Genomic DNA, 16984 nt, shown 5'->3' with positions numbered 1-16984 from the left:
AAGAAAGAAAGAAAGAAAGAAAGAAAGAAAGAAAAAGAAAGAAAGAAAGAAAAGAAAGAGAGAAAGAAAGAAATTGAAAACAATTTAAAAAATAGTGCAGGAACAAGGTTTATATGAGACTTAGCTGATAATCACAGAGAGGCAGCTACACCTCTTTCCACCTCTATTGTTCAGTGGAATGCGGAATGCCATAATAATCACTGTTAAATGTATAGTCATAACTAGTTAAGTGTCAGCTAAATGTTCTTAAGTAAAATATTTAGGTTCTTAGTATTCTTAAGTAAAAATATTTAGGTTCACTTAATTAAAAATGGTTTTATAATAATTTTTTATTGAACTATTTTCCAACACTGGAGCCAGGTAATTTGTAGAAACAGGTCTGAATATTAAAACTGTGTAATTACTTTTACAAGTATTGACAATTGTAGTATATTTTTGCATTAAGTATAGAGAGAAAGAGAAGCAGAAGGTGATAAAGAGAAAATGAGAGAATGGAGAAAAGAAGAGAATAAAAGATAAAATATAATATGTGAGAGAATGAGAAAATAAGCCAATATATACTAAAACATCCATATGTGAACCACCCAGATAGATGTCCCCAAATGTACATATATACATTTAGATTTTGAATATATATATTTCCAGGAATAGAATGGAGTCCTCAAAAATAGAACAAATGTTAATTTTCATAGCCTGGCTAATCTTTATTAAGAGCTTCTAATAATGCTGTTTTCTGTACATTCTCTAATGAACAGGACTCTAAAGAGGAAGGACTGGTAATTTGAATAAATAAAGCTGACCATTAACTTGGGTTATATGAGTGAGTTTTAAAAAGTTTTCAGGATCACATTACAAAATAAGTTAAAATATTAGGTGATCTAATAGATTCTCTTTACTGAAGGATAAATGAATTTTCTCAGTTTTCAGGAATTTCTTTTTAGAGCCATCTAGAAAGCCAGGAAAAGGCAGAATAATGGCCGACCAAAGGTGCCCACACCCTAATCCCTGCAACCTGTAATTGTGTTATGTTACCTGGCAAGGGGGAATTGAGGTTGCAGATAAAATTAATCAGTTTACTTTAAAACATAAGGATTTTCTTGGATTATTACGGCAGGCTCAATGTTACCACAAAGGTCCTTTAAGTGTAGAAGAATGAGGCAGAATATCATAGTGAAAGAGATGTGAGAAGGAAAGCAGAGGTTGGAGGGATGGGATTGCTAACTTTGAAGATGGAAGGGATCTGTGAGCCAAGAAATGCAGGCAGCCCCTAGAAACCGGAAAGGGCAAGAAAATGGAAAGGATAGTTAAAATCTCCAACTCCCATTGAGAATTTTAGTATTTCCCCTTATAGTTTTTAGTCTATTGTGTTTTTGCTTCTTGAAATTTGAAGCTCTGTTATTATACACATACAGAACTGTAATGATTATCTTTCTGATAAGTTATTCCTTTGGTCAGTATGTCCTTCTTTATGATAATACTTTGTCTTGAAATCTATTTTGTCTAATACTGTTAGGTGGGTGCAAAAGTAATTGTGGTTTTTGCCATTAAAGGTCATGTTCTCATTTAGTAGTTTTGCCATTACTTTCAATGGTAAAAACCATTTTGCACCAACCAAAAAAACTTTTGCACCAACCTAATAATATAGCCATGACAACTTTCTTATACTTAATGATTAAATGGTATATCTTTTTACATATTTTTACTTTCAATCTAGTTGTGTCTTTGTGTTTAAAGTGAATCTCTTGAAAAGAACCATTCAAACATCTTGCTTGTTTTATCAAGACATAATCTTGGAGTGTTTAGTTCATTTATGTTTAATGTTCTTATTGCTGTGATTGGTTTTGAATGTACATTCTGATTATTTTTTCATGTTTGCTTTCCACTTTTTTATTCTGTATTTTGTTCCTTTTTTTGTTCATTTTCTGACTGTTTTGTCTCAGTTGAATATTTTATTGTTTTATTTTAATATTTGTGATTTTCAAGCTATTAATTTTGTTAAATTGTAATGGTTTCTCTAGGGCTAATACGATTTATCTTTAATATGTCCAAGTTTATTGGTTTTTCATCCTACACTTTTCACTTTCTATTTTATACCTGACAGTTTTTTCTTCACATTTTCACACCTCATACATCATATTTTTATATCACATTTCCTGCATTTAAAAAGTTTACAACAGTATATCATTTACCAATCCCATTGTTAGTACTATTTTTAAAATACCTTTTGCTTATTCAGGCTTCATAAACTTTTCTTTCAAAGCTATTATTTTTGCTTAAAAGTTTTTTTAGCACTATAAACATAATTTTTCATCATCTTCTGATAAGGAGTTGACAGTCATTCTTTTCATTGCTGTCTTGTGGGTAGTATTTTTTTTTTCCTCTGGTTGCTTTTAAGATGATTACTTTACCTTTGTTTTTCAGTGATTATCCTCAGATATGCATTGTATGATTCTCTCTCTTTTCTTTTTAATTGCTGGGATTTTTATTGGGATTGCATTAAATCTATAGATCAACTTGGAAAGAACGCAAACCTTGACAGTACTGAATCTTCCTATCCATGAACTTAAAATATCTCTCCATTCATTTAGTTATTCTTTGATTTGTTTCATCAGAGGTTGTAGTTTTCCTCACATAGATCTTGTATGTATTTCATTGGATTTATACCTAAGTATTTCTTTCTTTTTTTTAATACCTTAAGTTCCAGGGTACATGTGCACAACATGCAGGTTTGTTGCATAGGTATATGTGTGCCATGTTGGTTTGCTGCACCCATTAACTCGTCATTTACATTAGGTGTTTCTCCTAATGCTATCCCTTCCCCAGCCCCCACTCCCTGGCAGGCCCCTGTGTGTGATGTTCCCCAGCCTGTGTCCAAGTGTTCTCATTGTTCACTTCCCACCTATGAGTGAGAACATGCGGTGTTTGGTTTTCTGTCCTTGTGATAGTTTGCTCAGAATGATGGTTTCCAGCTTCATCCATGTCCCTGCAAAGGATATGAACTCATCCTTTTTATGGCTGCATAGTATTCCATTGTGTATGTGTGACACATTTTCTTAAACTGGTCTATCATTGATGGACATTTGGGATGGTTCCAAGTCTTTGCTATTGTGAATAGTGCCGCAATAAACATACATGTGCATGTGTCTTTATAGTAGCATGATTTATAATCCTTTGGGTATATACCCAGTAATGGGATGGCTGAGTCAAATGGTATTTCTAGTTCTAGATCTTTGAGGAATTGTCACACTCTCTTCCACAATGGTTGAACTAATTTACACTCCCACCAACAGTGTAAAAGCATTCCTATTTCTCCACATCCTCTCCAGCATCTGTTGTTTCCTGACTTTTTAATGATCACCATTCTAACTGGAGTGAGATGCTATCTTATTGTGGTTTTGATTTGCATTTCTCTGATGACCAGTGATGATGAGCATTTTTTCATGTTGACCACATAAATGTCTTCTTTTAAGAAGTGTCTGTTCATATCCTTTGCCCAATTTTTGATGGAGTTGTTTGTTTTTTTCTTGTAAATTTGTTTAAGTTCTTTGTAGATTCTGGATATTAGCCCTTTGTCAGATGGGTAGATTGCAAAAATTTTCTCCCATTCTTAGGTCGTCTGTTCACTCTGATGGTATTTTCTTTTGCTGTGTAGAAGCTCTTTAATTTAATTGGATCCCATTTGTCTATTTTTACTTTTGTTGCCATAGCTTTTGGTGTTTTAGTCATAAAGTCCTTGCCTGTGCCTATGTTCTGAATGATATTGCCTAGGTTTTCTTCAAGAATTTTTATGGTTTTAGGTCTAACATTTAAGCCTTTAATCCATCTTGAATTAATTTTTGTGTAAGGTGTAAGGAAAGGATTCAGTTTCGGCTTTCTACATATGACTAGCCAGTTTTTCCAGCACCATTTATTAATTAGGGAATCCTTTCCCCATTGCTTGTTTTTGTCTGGTTTGTCAAAGATCAGATTGTTGTAGATGTGTGGTATTATTTTTGAGGGCTCTGTTCTGTTCCATTGGTCTATATCTCTGTTTTGGTACCAGTACCATGCTGTTTTGGTTACTGTAGCCTTGTAGTATAGTTTGAGGTCAGGTAGCATGTTGCCTCCAGCTTTGTTCTTTTGGCTTAGGATTGTCTTGGCAATGCAGGCTCTTTTTGGGTTCCATATGAACTTCGAAGTGTTTTTTTCCAATTCTGTGAAGAAAGTCATTGGTAGCTTGATGTGGTTGGTGTTGAATCTATAAATTACCTTGGGCAGTGTGGCCATTTTCACAATATTGACTCTTCCTGTGCATGAGCATAGAATATTCTTCCATTTGTTTGTGTCCTCTTATTTTTTTGAGCAATGGTTTGTATTTCTCCTTGAAGAGGTCCTTCACATCCCTTGTAAGTTGGATTCCTAGGTATTTTATTCTCTTTGTAGCAATTGTGAATGGGAGTTCACTCATGATTTGGCTCTCTGTTTATTACTGGTGTATAAGAATGCTTGTGATTTTTGCACATTGATTTTGTATCCTGAGACTTTGCTGAAATTGCTTATCAGCTTCAGGAGGTTTTGGGCTGAGACGATAGGGTTTTCTAAATATACAATCATGTCATCTGCAAACAGGGACAATTTGACTTCCTCTTTTCCTAATTGAATACCCTTTATGTCTTTCTCTTGCCTGATTGCCCCAACCAGAACTTCCAACACTATGTTGAATAGGAGTGGTGAGAGAGGGCATCCTTTTCTTGTGCTGGTTTTCAAAGGGAATGCTTCTGGTTTTTGCCCATTCAGTATAATATCGGCTGTGGGTTTGTCATAAATAGCTCTTATTATTGTGAGATACGTTCTATCAATACCTAGTTTATTGAGCGTTTTCAGCATGAAGGGCTGTTGAATTTCATCAAATGCCTTTTCTGCATCTATTGAGATAATCATGTAGTCTTTATTGTTGGATCTATTTATGCGATGGATTACGTTTATTGATTTACATATGTTGAACCAGCCTTGCATCCCAGGGATGCAGCTGGCTTGATCATGGTGGATAAGCTTTTTGATGTGCTGCTGGATTCGGTTTGCCAGTATTTTATTGAAGATTTTTACATCATTGTTCATCAGGGATTTTGGTCTAAAATTCTCTTTTTCTGTTGTGTCTCTGCCAGGCTTTGGTATCAGGATGATGCTGGGCTCATAAAATGAGTTAGAGAGGATTCCCTCTTTTTCTATTGATTGGAATAGTTTCAGAAGGAATGGTACCAGCTCCTCTTTGTACCTTGGGTAGAATTCGGCTGTGAATCCATCTGATCCTGGACGTTTTTTGGTTGGTAAGCTATTAATTATTGCCTCATTTTCAGAGCCTGTTATTGGTCTATTCAGAGATTCAACTTCTTCCTAATTTAGTCTTGGGAGGGTGCATGTGTCCAGAAATTTATCCATTTCTTCTATATTTTCTAGTTTATTTGCATAGAGGTGTTTATAGTATTCTCTGATGGTAGTTTGTATTTCTGTGGGATCAGTGCTGATATCCCCTTTATCATATTGTATTGCATCTATTTGATTCTTCTCTCTTTTCTTCTTTATTAGTCTTGCTAGTGGTCCATCAATTTTGTTGATTGTTTTAAAAAACAAGCTCCTGGATCCATGGATTTTTTGAAGAGATTTTTGTGTCTCTATCTCCTTCAGTTCTGCTCTGATCTTAGTTATATCTTGCCTTCTGCTAGCTTTTAAATTTGTTTGCTCTTGCTTCTCTAGTTCTTTCAATTGTGATGTTAGGGTGTTGATTTTTTATCTTTCCTGCTTTCTCTTGTGGGCATTTAGTGCTATAAATTTCCCTCTACACACTGCTTTAAATGTGTCTCAGAGATTCTGGTACATTGTGACGTTTTTCTCATTGGCTTCAAAGAACATCTTTATTTCTGCCTTCATTTCATTGTTTACCCAGTAGACATTCAGGAGCAGGTTGTTCAGTTTCCATGTAGTTGTGCAGTGTTGAGTGAGTTTATTCATCCTGAGTTCTAATTTGATTGCACTGTGGTCTGAGAGACAGTTTGTTGTGATTTCTGTTCTTTTACTTTTGCTGAGAAGTGCTTTACTTCCAATTATGTGGTCAATTTTGGAATCAGTGTGATGTGGTGCTGAGAAGAATGTATATTCTGTTGATTTGGGGTGGAGAGTTCTGTAGATGTCTATTAGGTCTGCTTGGTGCAGAGCTGAGTTCAAGTCCTGAATATCTTTGTTAATCTTCTGTCTCATTAATCTATCTAATATTGACAGTGGCATGTTAAAGTCTCCCATTTATTATTGTGTGGGAGTCTAAGTCTCCTTGTAGGTCTCTAAGGACTTGCTTTATGAATTTCAGTGCTCCTGTATTGGGTGCATACATATTTAGCATAGTTAGCTCTTCTCGTTGAGTTAATCCCTTTACCATTATGTAATGGCCTTGTTTGTCTCTTTGATCTTTCCTCCATCCCTTTATTTTGAGCCAACGTGTGTCTCTGCATGTGAGATGGGTCTCCTGAATACAGCACACCGGTGGGTCTTGACTCTTTATCCAATTTGCCAGTCTGTATCTTTTAATTGGGGCATTTAGCCCATTTACATTTAAGGTTAATATTGTTATGTGTGAATTTGATCCTGTCATTATTATGTTAGCTAGTTATTGTGCCCATTAATTGTTACAGTTTCTTCCTAGTATCTATGATCTTTACAATTTGCCATGTTTTTGCAGTGGCTGGTACCAGTCGTTCCTTTCCATGTTTAGTGCTTCCTTCAAGAGCTCTTGTAAGGCAGGCCTGGTGGTGACAAAATCTCTCAGCATTTGCTTGTCTGTAAAGGATTTTATTTCTCCTTCACTTATGAAGCTTAGTTTGGCTGGATATGAAATTCTGGGTTGACAATTCTTTTCTTTAAGAATGTTGAATATTGGCCCCCACTCTCTTCTGGCTTGTAGAGTTTCTGCTGAGAGATCTGCTGTTAGTGTGATGGTTTTCCATTTGTGGGTAACCCGACCTTTCTCTCTGGCTGCCTTTAACACTTTTTCCTTTATTTCAGCCTTGGTGGATCTGATCTGACAATTGTGTTTCTTGGAGTTGCTCTTCTCGAGGAGTATCTTTGTGGTGTTTTCTGTATTTCCCAAGTTTGAATGTTGGCCTGCCTTGCTGGTTTGGGGAAGGTCTCCTGGATAATATCCTTAAGAGTGTTTTCCAGCTTGGTTCCATTCTCCCTGTCACTTTCAGGTACAGCAATCAAATGTAGATTTGGTCTTTTCACATAGCCCCATATTTCTTGGAGGCTTTGTTAGTTTCTTTTTACTCTTTTTTCTCTTAACTTGTCTTTTCACTTTATTTCATTAATTTCATCTTCAATCACTGACATCCTTTCTTCCCTTTGATTGAATCAGCCATTGAAGCTTGTATATGCATCACGAAGTTCTCTTGCCATGGTTTTCAGCTCCATCGGGTCATTTATGGTCTTCTTTACACTGTTTATTCTTGTTAGCCATTCGTCTAACCTTTTTTCATGGTTTTTAGCTTCCTTGTGATGGGTTAGAACAGCTCCTTTAGTTTGGAGAAGTTTGTTATTACTGACCTTCTGAAGCCTACTTCTGTCAGTTTGTCAAAGTCATTCTCCATCCAACTTTTTTCCATTGCTGACGAGGAGCTGGAATCCTTTGGAGGAGAAGAGGCACTCTGGTTTTTAGAATTTTCAGCTTTTCTGCTCTGGTTTCTCCCCATCTTTGTGGTTTTGTCTACCTTCGATCTTTGATGTTGGTGACCTACATATGGTGTTTGGTGTGGATGTCCTTTTTGTTGATGTTGATGCTATTCCTTTCTTTTTTGTTAGTTTTCCTTCTAACAGTCAGGTCCCTCAGCTGCAGGTCTGTTGGAATTTGATGGAGGTCCACTCCAGATGCTGTTTGCCTGGGTGTCACCAGTGGAGGCTGCAGAATAGCAAATATTGCAGAACAGCAAATATTGCTGCCTGATCCTTCCTCTGGAAGCTTTGTCCCAGAGGGGCACCTGCCTGTGTGAGGTGTCTGTCAGCCCCTACTGTGAGATGTCTCCCAGTTAGGCTACACAGGGTCAGGGACCCATTTGAGGAGGCAGTCTGTCCATTCTCAGAGCTCAAATGCCATGCTGTTAGAACCACTACTGTCTTCAGGGCTGTCAGACAGGGACATTTAAGTCTGCAGAAGTTTCTGCTGCCTTTTGTTCAGCTATGCCCTGCCCACTGAGGTGGCATTTGTAGAGGCAGTAGGCCTTGCTGAGCTGTGGTGGGCTCCACCCAGTTTAGTGGCTTCCCAGCCACTTTGTTTACCTATTCAAGCCTCAGCAATGGAGAACACCCCTCCTCCCGCTCAGCTGCAGCCTCACAGTTCAATCTCAGACTGCTGCGCTAGCAGTGAGCAAGGCTCTGTGGGCATGGGACCCGCTGAGCCAGGCAGGGGACAGAATCTCCTGGTCTGCAGGTTGCTAAGACTGAGGGAAACGTGCCTTTTTTTCCAGGTACATTCTGTCACAGCTTTCTTTGGCTAGGAAAGGGAAATCCCCTGACACCTTGCACTTCCCAGCTGAGGTGATGCCCCACCCTGCTTCGGCTCGCCCTCCATGGGGTGCACCCACTGTCCAACCAGTCCCAATGAGATGAACCAGGTGCCTCAGTTGGAAATGCAGAAATAACCTGTCTTCTGCATCAATCACACTGGGAGCTGCAGACCAGAGCTGTTCCCATTCAGCCATCTTGAATGAAGATCATATGATTCTCTTTATATCTGTCTTGATAAGGGTTCATTGAGCTTCTCCCAAGTCAATGGTTTTTTAAAAATCAAATTTATGTAATGTCCAGCCATTATTTCTAGATGACTTTCCTGCCCTGTTCTCACTTTCTTCTCTTTAAGACTTTAGTTACACATATTCCCAATGTTTTGTTAGACCACTTGATATTATCCCATGTGTGCCTGCTCAGTTTCTTCAACCTTTGTTGTCTCTGTTCTTCAGTTGGGATAGTTCTTATTCATTAGTCTCAAGTTCATTGCTCTTCTGATATATCCAATTTCATTAGATTATTTTAGCATTTTTCATTTCGGAATTTCCATTTGATTTTAATTTATAGTTCCTGTTTTGCTGCTGATATTCCCTATCTATTCACTTGGCTATATTTGCTTTTAATCCTTCCAACATATTATCTTTTAAAGTTTTCATTTTATTGATAAAAGCTGCTTTAAATCTTTGTCTACTACATGCTGTGTTTGCAGCATCTCAGAGTTGGTTTCTGTTGACTGATTTTTATCTGAACTATGAGTGACTATTTTTGTTTGTTTCTTTACAAGTGCAGTAATTTTGTTTACTATACAATAGACATTGTTAAAGAGATATTACAAAGATTCTGTGTTCTTTTACTGTAAAACTTTGACTTTTGTTTCTACTGGCATTTCAGTTACTGGTTAATCATCTTGAATCTGTGTGAGCTAGATTTGTCTTTTCTTAGGGTGGATATGTGGAGGGGACAAAATGGTTCCCAAGCACCTCTAACTGGGGGGACTCATCCTCCAAACCCAGTCTCCTATAGCTTTTTTAATGACTTGGATTTTAGACTTTATAAGAGTGAGTCTACAAAAAGCCTTTCTTTATTAGTGTATTAAGGTATAGCCTTCCAAGGTCTAGTCTTTCTGGAGTCGTAGCTGGATACTTGGGTGTAAAAAAGCTCATAATGAGGTCTTTCCATTATAGATGGATGGGAGTGTCTGTATCTTTTAGCACCACTTAACTTCTAGTCTCTCTTTTTTTTATTCTCAACACCTTAGTAGCCACTTTTAGGCAAGTCTCATATATCCTTTTATTTTTAAGAAGAAGAATTACTGAGATATAATTTAAATACAAAATATTCACTCTTTTAAAGTATGAAATTCAATGGGTTTTGGTGTATTTGCAGATTCGGGAATCATTACTATGTCTAATTTTAGAATATTTTCATTATCCCCAAAAAGAAACCCCATAGTTCCCCCTTTTGGCATGACAGTGTGAGGAGCTTCATGGACTTATTCTATAGTGAAATGGGTGAAAATTTATCTTAAAAAGAATCATTTCAAGTCTCTGGAAATGGTTCTAGGGGCATATAGCAAATGAAGAAGCATTTACTCAAGAAAATCTACCACACTTGGTAAGAAAAGTAAATCTGCAATATTTGAACCAAGATCCACTCATTCCCTTCTTGCTTCCCAGCTCAGCAAGACAGATATAACTGAGAGAACAGGACTCTGTTTACCTACATCTCTCAATGGAGGGCTATCTTCCCAAGATGGGCGGGATGACAGCCTTTCTTCTTCTGCCCTCACCTACTTTTGGTGAGGCTAAGTTCCTGGTGAGTGTGGCTCACCAGTGCTCTTTTTTGTCCAGCCCTAGCTCGTAAGATGTAGGTTCAACCTTGGGCATGACACTGCTGAGAATATTTAAATCCTGATTGCTCTTGCTTTGGCTTGTGGGCAGGAGTCGTAGGTCAGGAGAGGTAAGCCAAGGGGACCTGGGGTTGACACCTTCCCCCTCCACTGAGTACTCAGCTCTAAAGTGTGGGGGTCTATTAGAGAGAAACATGACATTGTGCCCACCAGCAGACAACACCAGACCAACGTCTCGAAGATTTTACCTGGAAGGAGAAGCATACTCTAGCATAGAGAGCTCTGAATCTCTCCCCAAAGAAACTGATTTCATTTACAACAAAAAAGTAGTGAAGGTTGTGGTGAAAGGCAATTGGGGAGGGGGGTTGATAGACTCATTGGAGATGTAGTCTAAGCGGTAGTGTGGCTAGATTGCTGGAAAGGAATAGGGATAGATACAGCTGTGAGGAGCCCTCTTGGGGTCAGAACAAATCTCAAACACTGGCCTCAGGAGCTATCACTACCAAGGAGGCCAAATTTGATGATATCAGTGTTTGAAGCAATTTATGTCACAGGACATTCATGTAAACAATAGAACAGTCAACACACAATTCATGGAGATTTATAGCTGACACTTCACTTTTTTTAAAAAATTTTACTTTAATGTCTGAGATACATGTGCAGAACATGCAGGTTTGTTATATAGGTAAATGTGTGCCATGGTGGTTTGCTGCACTTATCAACTCGCCATCTAGGTATTAAGCCCTGCATGCTTTAGCCATTTGTCCTGATGCTCTCCCTCCCTGGCAGGCCTCAGTGTGTGTTGTTCCCCTCCCTGTGTTGATGTATCCTCATTGTTCAGCTCCCACTTATGAGTGAGAACATGCAGTGTTTGGTTTTCTGTTCCTATGTTAGTTTGCTGAGGATGATTGCTTCCAGCATCATACATGTCCCTGCAAAGGATATGATCTCATTCCTTTTTATGGCTGCACAGTATCCCATGGTGTAAATGTACCACCTTTTCTTTATGCAGTCTATCACCGATGGGTATTTGGGTTGGTTCCATGTCTTTGCTATTGTGAATAGTGCTGCAGTAAATATATGTGTGCATATATCTTTGTAATAGAATGATTTATATTCCTTTGGGTATATACCCAGCAATCCCAGTATTGGGATTTATTTCTGGTTCTAGATCCTTGAGGAATCATCACACTGTCTTCAATAGTGGTTGAACTAATTTACATTTCCACCAATAGTGTAAAAGTGTTCTTATTTCTCCACAGCCTTGCCAGTATCTGTTGTTTCTTGAATTTTTAATGATTGCCATCTGACTGGCATGAGATGGTATCTCATTGTGATTTTGATTTGCATTTCTCTAATGATCAGATACTTTACACTATTTCACTATTACGTTTTTAGAACAAATTAAGAAAACTAAATTCTAGAAGATTAGGGGTACTCCTCATGACCTCAAATTTGGCAATGGATTTTTAGATATGATACCAAAAGAATGAATATCAAATAGAATAGAAAAATGACCTTTATCAAAATTAAAACTTTGTGCTTCATAGGATACTATCAAGAAAATGAAATGACAACCCACGGATTGAGAGAAAATATTTGCAAGTCATATATATGATAAGGACCTCATATCCAGAAGAGAGAACTTTTATAACCCAACAATAAAAAAGACAAATAATCCAAATTTTTAGATGGGCAAAGGATCTGAATAGATATTTCTCTAGGGAAGATACACAAATCCAATAGGCACATGGAAGAGTCTGACCTCACTAGAGGTAAAGAAATGCAAAGCAAAACCAAAATGAAATATTGCTTTACACCTACTAGAATGACTACAATCTCAAAGTCATAAATTAAGTCCTCCATAGTCTTCTGAGCACATTTGCTGCTCCCATGCAGACTTCTCCTCTAGCACTCTGCCCTGCAAATTCCACTGGTTTTGCTGCCGTAGACTCCTCTGCCTCTTCAGCTCAGTGCGACCATTGTGCTATGCTTGGATTCCAGCTTGGTACACTGAGGTCAGGACATTTTTGACACATAGAGAGCCGGGGCAACTTCGGGACTCACTTTATGAGGTTCCTTACTCACAGAAATCTCAAACTTACATCACCTGCTGTCCAAGACATGAAAACAGGTACCTCCTTAATGGTTTCTTATGGAAGAAACGCTAGTATGGCACATACCTAAAAGAGGAAATACTCTACATGCACACAATTTTAAAATACCTAAAATATATCTAAACTTTGCCTATAAAAATGAATAATAATAATGAGGCAATTATCTAAGAGTAAATTTAACTAGCATATTTTATTCTAAAATTTAAAATAACTGGATGTCACTTTTTAAATATTTCTACTTCTCTAAACTTCGTGGTAATTTTTTCTTTCTTTCCTTCCTTCCTATTTTTCCCATTTCTTTCTTCTTTTTTTTTTATTGCCTACCCTGGAAGTCAATTACAATGCTTAGATTAAAAATTAGTATTAGTACTGGAAAGACTAAGTGTTTGAAAATGCCGGGTTAATTGTTCTCTAATTTTGTGGAAGTGAACAAAATATTGAATTGTTTGAAGTAATTGACTTTACTGTAGCCTTTAAAACTTCATTATTTCTTGCTTTGTTTGGACAGTAGATTTTATTCATCTTGCCTCTGAACATCAGATATAAACCATTATGTGAATAGCATCATTAATTTATCATTTAAATTATTTTGTTTTTATCTATTCCAGTTAACATTTCACTATTTTAATAGTCTTAGGTTATCTAGTGCTTTTAATCAATGCAATTAGTGCTTATTTGGGGTTTAAGCTTCATATTAATTTTGTGTATCCTTTTCTTTTTCTGGATTGACATTTACCTTCTAGGATTATGCACATGCAAAATGAGATTTGGTAGTCTGCACAGAGATATGTCTGAACTGATTAGGTTAGGCCAATGCAGTCTTTTAGAGAAAAACAAGATCTTTAGGATGGCCTAATTAGCACTTGCAATATTAATAGGGAATTTTTAAAAGTTAACGTATACAATACAGACGCTGCTAGACTTACAATGGAGCTGCATGCCCATAACCCATTATAAGTTGAAAATGTCATAAGTTGAAAATACATTTAATACTGTGATAAGCCCATCCTAAAGTTGAAAAGTCATTAAGTTGAACCATTGCAGTTAGGAACCACTTGTACTATCAAGTTCTTTGCTCATTCTTGATATCCGAGAGTTTAATTTGTGCCATTAAGGCATTCCTTTTATTGAATTGATTGGATAGCTGTCAAATTGCTACCCCAAAAGTGTTCTTTTGACTTAATGATATAATCAATTTATGATGAGTTTAATCCAGCCACAACCCTGTCTTACACTGAAGAGCATGCTGAGTATGTATAGCTTTTGCACCATCACAGTCAAAAAATTGTAAGTCAAACCATTATATAATTAGTCAGGGACCATCTGTATTCAAATATGTGAATGAGATAGAAAGAAAGGGATCTGGTGAACTTACAGTCTGATAATAAAGAATATGTTATGAATAATGTGTTGCTATGCTTATACCACATGATAGGATTAGGGAGTGTTAAGTTTAAAAAGAGTGAGGCTTGTTATTTTACTTCTTCCTCTGTCTTATATCAGTCAACATTTGTAGAATCCAAAGATTTAACAAACTCTTCGTGTGATGCCATACATGTACTCTGATTTGGCTGAACATAAAAAGAGCTAGTAAAGGAAAGTTGTTTTCCAGTAACAGAAAAATTGTTTTTATTCTCATTCTATGTCTAATCCAGTTACTTCCTTTAAAAAGTGGAACCTCTGTTGATTCCCTGGTAGTAAGTACACACAAGTTTCACTTCAAATGTGAAGATTTTAAACAGGAAGTTAATGCATAATCAATGATGATAAATAACTTTACAAACTCTTTTTTATTCAAGGTATTTTCATGTAAGTTCTATATGATGATGCACTCAGAGAAATGAATCCAATTAAATATAAAAGGCAATAGTGCAGTAAAAATACCAGCTATTTCTGGTATTCTATGTATTATTTACTTTTGGTGATCTTACTTCAGAGATTTGGGATTCTATTTCATTTCCTCAGAAAATTTGGCATAAACTCATTGCTCTCAACATACTCTGTCTTTTGACAATATGAATGGATATAGATGAGAGCTAACACCACTAACAGTTCTCATACACATCAATATTCCTTGACAATCAACAAATCACTTTCTTATACTTTTAATTTTATTTGCTTTGCACAGCAATCCTCTGTGTTGGTAGTCAGAACATTGTAAATTCATTTTATAAGGAAACTGAAGCTCAGAGAGTACCAATGGTAACTTGAAATTATTTGGAATTAGAATGTAGTACCTCACTCCAAGACCACAGCATTTCCTACCAGTTGGACTAGTCCAGATGATCACCAGTGGTAGAATAGGTAGATATCTTTCTCCTGGTGGAGTAAGCAATCTCTTTGAAAAAACAGTGAAAAGAGCATCAACTTTGGTCTTAGACAAATATTTGTATGCAATCTCTAACAATAAGCTTAATTATATGCTGGGTCTGTCCCACAGACCCTGGGTGAGCAATGGATGAAAGGAGTAGTCAGACACAGGTATGCAGTGTAAAAGCAGCTAGGAGATTGGCTGGCATTAGTGGCTGAAGAATGAGCAGTCCCGAACAGTTGGACCAGCTGTATTCAAATGTGTGAACAGCTGGAGCTGCTTGCTTTTATTCAATACAGACATAAGGCCGAAAACCTGGAGCAAACACAATCTGTGGGTAATTAGCATTATTGTTCCCCCTTTCAGGAAGCAGTCATGCAGCATAGGCTAATAGGCCCTGTTCCCAAGGATTAACAGGGATGGGCATGATTAGAGGTTGTATATTAACAGAGGGACTCCTCCCCTGGAGCATTGCAGCCTTTATGTTTTGCCAGCCAATTTATTCTGGTTGGCTTGTTGTTTGTACAACTTATCATATTCTGCCCTCCAGATGAGGTATTGACTGGCCTCTAAAGTTGTTTTAGCTAGCACTGACCAGTCCCATGGGGTTATATGGAAGTTATCTGCTATGGCCTCAATTAATCCTTTCATAAATGGGTTAGCAGCTCCATTTTCTCTAATGCTTTTCCTTTTCTCTTTAAAAGTGTCAAAAGTATTGGGTTCATATACCTGATTGCCTTGTTGATCTTGCATCACTGGGCAGGCCAAGAGCTACCCTTCTAATGCTGCTTGCCTAAGATAGGGTCCCATAACTGTAGTGTATCCCTTTTCTTTTTTCCTGTTTATTGGGGGAGGGGGCTCAGGAAAAACCTCTGTTTCCTCCTTTGTATCTTTACCTAGTAACAGCGGGGCTGAGGGACGAGGAGGAGGAGGCAGAAAGGTAGGTGGTGGTTCCTCCTCCCTTCCCTGTTTAGACTCTTCTGTGTAGAGCGGGGCCAAAGCAGCCCTGACTAAGGCCCATAACATTAAAGATGTTACTGGGACTCGTTGCCTTTGTGCATGATATTGTTTAAGATTTCTCCCCACTTGTTCCCAGAGCTCTAGGTCTAGGCATGCCTTCTCCCAGGAATCATGGGTTATGGGAAACAACAGTTTGCATTAGGTCCCTTAATTGAGCCTGGGAAACCCAGGCTTTGCTAGCTTTAAGCAGTTGTTTCAATACTTTTATATTTGCTGTTGAGCTGATAACTGTTGTCCCATGATGAAACCCTAGCTTGAAAATTCCCTCAAACATGGAAATCCCAAGCAGGCACCCATTGCTTATTGACTGCACAGTCGCTTTACCTTTGTTCTCAAGGGTTCTGTCACAGTCTGTTGCTGAGTTCCTCACACGGGGCACCAGCTGCTGGGTTCGTGCTGCAGACCCTGGCTGACTGACGGATGAAAGGAGTACTCAGACACAGGTATGCAGTGTAAGAGAAGCTAGGGGACTGCCCAGCACTAGTGGCCGAAGAATGAGCGGTCCCAAACAGCTGGAGCTGCTTGCTTTTATTCAATACAGACAGTGCTGAAAGCCTGGAGTAAACACAATCTGTGGGTAATTAGCACTATTCCCCCTTTCAGGGAGCAGTCACACAGCATGGATGAACAAAGGTCAGCTCCTGATCAACATAAGTAAACAAACCTGTTTAAGATAAATTCCCCTACCCTTCCTTGAACCTACTCCTTGCCCTCTGCCTCAGGGTTGGAGAAGAGCTGCCTTCAGCTTATTCTCCCCCAAAGCTATGCAGAGCCTTCTAACCTTTCAGAAGGCCTCCTCCTTTCCCTATAGTTTCTTCCACAGCTCTGACCCGTCTGCTACAATTATATATAAAATAGGTTTAATGATAACAGGTTAATGGAATAATTTATTCAAAGCACCTAGCTAAGTACAAAAAAATCAATTCAAAACACTTACATGTAATATAACTTATGGATTTTTTTTGAATACATCATTTTTCTCAGTCATGACTCATTTGTGAAGAGTTAAATCTTTGGATTCTATAAATGTTGACTGATGTCATAAATCAAAGGAAGAAGTAAATAACAAGCTTCACCATTTCTCAAATGTAACTCTTCCTAGTCTGCAGTCATGTGGTGTAAGCATAGTAATATTATTTATATCATATTCTTTATTATTTG

At 37.6% G+C, this 16984-nt stretch overlaps 1 protein-coding gene across 2 annotated transcripts in view; it reads right to left on the bottom strand.

Moving 5' to 3' along the window:
• GC (GC vitamin D binding protein) overlaps positions 1-16326 on the bottom strand; it is a 64978-nt gene extending 48652 nt beyond the window's left edge. Inside the window, exon 1 of one of the 2 annotated variants that reach the window (XM_055297373.2) lies at positions 16148-16326. The gene's annotated coding sequence lies outside the window, so the exon portion shown is untranslated. Of the gene's footprint in view, positions 1-14729; positions 14846-16147 lie in introns of those variants that run through there. The other variant, XM_055297374.2, reaches the window with a different exon arrangement.
• Between the last annotated feature and the right edge of the window lie 658 nt (positions 16327-16984).

This window comes from Symphalangus syndactylus, chromosome 10 (genome assembly GCF_028878055.3).
Source record: "Symphalangus syndactylus isolate Jambi chromosome 10, NHGRI_mSymSyn1-v2.1_pri, whole genome shotgun sequence".
NCBI classification, from domain to species: Eukaryota; Metazoa; Chordata; class Mammalia; order Primates; family Hylobatidae; genus Symphalangus; species Symphalangus syndactylus.
This window is presented reverse-complemented; position numbering and strand designations above follow the sequence as displayed.